This window comes from Chionomys nivalis, chromosome 1 (assembly GCF_950005125.1).
Source record: "Chionomys nivalis chromosome 1, mChiNiv1.1, whole genome shotgun sequence".
NCBI lineage: Eukaryota > Metazoa > Chordata > Mammalia > Rodentia > Cricetidae > Chionomys > Chionomys nivalis.
The window spans coordinates 64,913,753-64,919,752 of record NC_080086.1 but is presented as its reverse complement, the minus strand read 5'-3'; positions in this window follow the sequence as shown (position 1 = coordinate 64,919,752).

The following is a 6,000-nucleotide window of genomic DNA, read 5'->3' as shown; positions in this document are numbered from 1 at the left end:
GAACCCATCCCTCATTTCCAAACAAGCCCCTGAGCGATAGGAAGCAAGCCTCACCAAGGCCCTAATGAGGAGGCTGGAGCAGGGGAGCTGCTTTAGGCAGCAGAGCGGTGGGGCTCTCTCTAGAGTACCCCAGGAACCCTGAGCAGGTCAGCTAGGCCTAGCATGTGCTAGGGGGACATCTCGGGTTCATCTCAGCATCTGTGACTTAATGCAGTACCCCAGTAAAGGAGAACAGCCAAGGCTGTGAAGCACTGAGGTGAGGGAGGAAGATAAGAGCCATTCACTGTGTGTGTTTGTGTGTGGGGGTGACGTGTGCTAAGAGAGAGCGGAACTGAGGTCCCCAGGGAAATGTGAAGACTTGTCTTCTCTTAGCAGGTGAAAGAGGAGGAAATCACAGCACATGTGACTGTCCCAGGGCAGAACAGAGCCTGAGTATCGTCACATGGGGAGTGAGGAAGAGCCATTTTTATACAGGAGGAAATGGAGTTAGACCATGTAAGCAAATGTGACCTTCTCGAGAGCAAGCCTCCTCTTCTCCACATCTTAGAAGGACTGGCTGAGTCTTTCTCTCAACAGAGTCAAGCCATTCCATCTCTTTTGTCTCTGAGCACACAGGACTGCTTGTGTCCCAACATTGAGGACTTTAGAAACATTTCTAAACTTTGTTATTAAAAGTAATTCTTCAGAGTTCCAATTCCTTTTGAGGTTGGGGTGAAAGTCAGCCGTCATACGACAGATGCAGACATGCTCTCGAGACCATGGGCCTAAAAGCTGTATATATGAAGAATCGAAATGAGCCAAGAGAGGTCATTTTGATGGCTGCATTTTTCCTTCATGGAGCAGCACTTGACTTTGTGCACCCAGAGAGCTCCTCCATCATATAATCAAGTGTTTGCACACGCTGTGCACACTTACGATAATCTTCAAGGAAATGCAGTTCCTTCCCTAGAGACTACTTCTGAATGATCTTCTTGTTTCAAGGCCTGAAGCTCACAGAGCAGTTGCTTTCCTTGGGATGTGACAGATGCAGCTGCAATCAGGTGGCTATTTCTCCATTTGGAGAGATCACAACACCTGAACTCAGATCTCGGGAAGTGCTGAGGGTGAGCAGGCTCCTGTGCCTTCATCCTTTTCTGTTCAACTCTATAAATCCTTACTGGTTGGCAGTTGTTCCTGGGGACACAAACGGGAGATCACACAGAAACTGAGCCCCTGTTCACATGAGGCAGCATGTACTATGTTCTTAGGAGGTAAGGACAGGGCACTGTGGGGCTCAGAGGAAGAGGGGTCACACCTGAGGTGATCTGGTGACTTGTAAAGAGGGACCAATGCATCAGTGAGCAGTCCTGTTGGCTGGGATTTGTGGTTGGCATCAGAAAAGGATGCAGATATCTGTAAACATGACCCATCAGAGCCAAGGCCTCCATTGTCGGGTGTGGGGGAAGAGCAGTGGGGCTTCTGAGGAAAGGGAGCCCTCTTCAGGTTATTTTGGGCAGAACAATGATGTGACCAAAGCAGACTCCAGAGGTCAGAAGGAAGGAGTTGCAAGGCTGGTTGAGGTGGGGAGGTCAGGTAAGGTTTGAAGCTGCTAACTTCCAATGATGGTGAGAGAGTGATGGCTGTGTGTGTGGGAATGTGGGATTCAGAGATGCTGGAAATGAGGACCTGAGGGTGACGAGTCTGTGACAGGGCAGGCTTGGAGCTGGGCTCCAGGGGACGGCAGTGATCCTCCCATAAGCATCAGTAGCGTGTCTAGAGAAGGACTGACTTTGGAAAGGTTCACTCCTAGCATGTGGAATGTCAGATCTGTGGGGCCATTGCTGGCAGCTGGAAGGAGAGGAAGTCAGATGAAGGCAGGTGTGGGACAGAGGGGCTTCTGCATGGAGCTGGCCCAGGAAAACTGGGAAGTGGGGAGCGCTGACTACAAGAGAAGCAATTCCCTGGCAGCTGAGGAGGAGCTCTTGAGAGGAGCAGGAACAGTGGGGGATGAAAGAACAATAAGGCTGCAGGGGAACTGGTTATGGGGTTCACAGAGGCCATGCAGTAGGGACAGCGGGAAAAGGAATTCAGTCAGTACAGGGATGAACAACTCTGCATCGTACACCTCTAAAACCCACGTGAGCTTATTAGTTAGTCTTTTGTGCTATTTTAAAATGTCACTGAATTCAGGTTAACTTCAGAAACAAGACTGGAGGCTTTATTATCGGTTCAAATTTACAAGAGACTGCCGATCAGCAGGGTAACGTTTATTGTCAGAGACAGACAATGGAGGGGCACCAAGACTTCAGGAAAGAATAAAGTGCAGGCCTGAGAGACCCTCAGTCCATAAAGTGCTTTCCAGGTAGCATGAGGACCTGACCTCTAGTTCCTGAACCCAAGTATCAATAATGACAATATAATACAGCACAAGGCTGGTGCACACTAGTAATCCTCACACTGGGATGTGTTGTGGAATATTAGTTGAAGATGTGTTGCCTTTGTTTATGCTGTAGAACATTTGTATAATGATGCAAAGGTGTGTTACATTCTTTTGTATTGCATTTGTTAACTTGATAAAGCTGTGTTACTTTGCCTGTCTAGCAACCTGATTGGTCTAATAGAGAGCTGAACACCCAATATCTAGGCAGGAGAAAGGCTAGGCAGGGCTGGCTGGAAGAGAAAATAAATAGGAGAAATCTGGGAAGAGAAGATGAAGGAGCAAGAGAAGGAAAAGGAGAGAGGACACCAGGGATCAGCCACTCAGCTACACAGCAAGCCATGGAGTAAGAAGTTAAGTAAGGTATATAGAATAGAGAAAGATAAAAGCCCAGAGGCAAAAAGAGACAGAATAATTTAAGAAAAGCTGGCTAGAAACAAGCCGAGCTAAGGCTGGGCATTCATAAGAATAAGCCTCTGTGTGTTTTATTTGGGATCTGGGTGGCAGACCCCCAAAGATAAGAGCCAAAAGAATAAGAAAACAAAACAAGACAAAAACCCCAACAATTACAGGGATGGAAGATACAGGCTGATCCTATCGAGCACCAACAAAAGGTTGACTTTCAGTACCAATGAAAGGTTCTCTCCACAGAAAATAAGCTAAACCTCCTCCCAGAGACACATACCTAAAGCCGACTATAGAGCCCCACATTCACACACACACACACACACACACACACACACACACACACGCACCTACACCCATAAACATATGAGCACACACAAGTACACAAAAGTGCTGTGGGCTCTGGGAATAGTGAGACTTTAGTGTAATTCAGTAAGGGTGTGGCAACTGTGCTCTGTGGCTCTCAGGATATGCAGGGAAGTGTGGATTCTTTGCCGGCAAATCACTCCCAACAAAAGGAAACATTGAGCATCTCCCAACAAAATAAGCTTCTAACACCTCCATGTTGAAAAGAGTGTTTTTCCTGAGATGTGAACTATGAGTCTAATTATTTCTCTCTCTTTGAAGAAGAAGAAAAAGGCAGCAAAGAATCTTGCCTTCTGATATGAATTGACAAAAATAAAATGTAAAAAAACAGTTGTCTAGAGGCAGGCGGTGGTGGTACACACCTTTAATCCCAGAAATCTTTCCAGATTTCTCCTCTTATTTATTCTTTCTGGGAGGCAGAGGCAGGCTGATCTCTGTGAGTTTGAGGCCAGCCTGGACTACAAAGTAAGTTCTAGGACAGGCTCCAAAACTACAAAGAGAAACCCTGTTCTTGAAAAACAAAAACAAACAAACAACAACGACAACAACAACAACAAAAAACAAGACCCAACCCCCCAAAACCAAACCAACAAAACAAACAAAACAGTTGTCTAGAATTTCACAAGGTGAACTCTGGTCCAATTTGGCCACTAGTTGCTAATGCAGAAAATCCCTGTGAGCAGGTGTGTTTACCGCATTATGGTCATTCACTAATCTGAAGCTCCCTATACAGGAAACACCCCAGCAAACCACTGACGTAGAAGACGCCTGTGAAGAAGTAACTCATGCTAGGGAAAGCACTATTCAAAAGATGTGGGCCTAGTATATAAGCATCACCACCCTTTCGGGCTGGAGAAGTACTCTAAATGTGCCACCCTAGTGTCTCGACACCTGTCTCTCGGGCTAGAAAGCACAGTTATGACCAGCCCAGGTAAGTCACCACTGGTGCCTGGTTGAAAAGCTCTGTGGAAGGTGGTCCTCATTGCATCTGTAAGCTTGTGCAATCAGCAATCCCCACACTTCCAGATCCAGGTGAGTCCATCCTTCCCCAGATGTGAGGCTGTGCACTGGACAATCTACACCCTTGCAAAATACAGTGGAGGTTCAGGGAAAGATGCTCAGGTCCATAAGAATAAGCAAGAAAGGAGTAGGTCCCAATTAAGTCTGGAGTTCCATCCGCGATGACTTTTCTGGGTTGAGTCCAGCAGATGCTCTCACAGTCTCAGGACTGCAGTTTTTCTGGGCTAGAGGTGCACACTGATCACTCTGCAGTTACAGGTTTCCTATGACACACTCCTATGCTTTGTCTTAGAGGAAGCCTGCTGTGGAAGCCTGGTCTTGAGAAAAGTCTCTGTGTTAGCCCCTAGGATGACCATAGTATCCTTGGAAATCTAAGTGGCATTTCCCATGGTGACACGGCTCTTAGGGGAATTTGGCCTACACGGCTGAGTAGCTCCACACGAGCATTTCTGCAGGTGGGAGCTCTGGAATACTGGGCTCAGTCCACGTCTGAAGGGCACAGACCAGGGAAGCCCCCTGTGTGAGTCTCAGTCTGAGACTTGAGAACCCAACACATGTTCACAACCCAGAGTCCAGATCCTCACAGACCTGGAGTCTAAGGACAGAGGAAGAGGATGCATGTCCTGGCAGTGGCCATGTCAAAGGATCAGCAGGTGGTGATTGAAGTTCAAGGTGTCAGCCCACCAGGAAAAACCCCCCTGATTGCTCAGTCTTGGTTAGGCAAGGCCATGGGACCACAGACCCTAAAATGTGTTTTGCTTCTGCTGTGCCTTTACATGTTCGCTGCTGTGATCTTTCTCTGGTAACTAGCATGGTGTGAATGATTGTGGTGAGATCTCCACTGCCTGTAATGTAGTATGCTTATCTCACGGAAACATCCCATTCTACGGGCATTTTTACCTGTGGATTGTCATAAAGACGAATCCCCCCCAAGCTTTACTGTCTAATTTATAATAATAATGTTAACTTATACAGAGTTTTGATGTATGAAGATAAATACAAGGAAATGCTACACAGCCGGGTCCTATGAGCTCCACCTAAGGAGCTGCACAAGCTATAGCTGCAGTTAATGATTAGAAAAAATAATTGAGTCCCCAGGAGTCAGGCTGGATCTAATTCTCTTAACGCTGAAAGATGCAGCCACAGATTTTTGGTGTGCATCATTATCTGAAACAAAGCTTTAAAATAACTTCAGGTTAGATCAGATGTTTTGATAATATCTTTGAGATGAAAAACCTTAGAAAACAATCTAAAGTTCACAGGGACACATAGCTGAGGTCAAAAATACAGAGCAGCCCGATTGCTAGGGTTGGTTAATAATCGAAGGTGACAATTAATTCCTTATAGCCATTTCTACCCTCAATCTCTGGAAATAAACAACTATTATGAATATGTACACCGAAGATTTAAAGTAGAGCTGAATTATTCTTTTTCATATATAAAAGTTTAGGTTTATGACTTTTTAAAGATTCCTTATAAGATTACCTTTCAAGATAAGTAATAAAGTAATTGATCTGTTTCTTTGTAACTGCAAAATGCAGCCTGCCAGTAAAAGACCTGACAAGAATACCTTACTTACCACATATATATACAATCTATAACAAGCTGCTTGGGTATGAATGTATGTGGGCTCTTGGGGTAACTTGTTTTTCACCTGTAATACATAAAATGCTTAATCATGTGAGGGATATGGAAAATATGTTATTTTTTTTACGTTTTTTATATTCATTGTAATCAGACAGAATGTAACCACATTGTAATTTCTATATTGCTTGAAAGATTTTGCTGGGGTA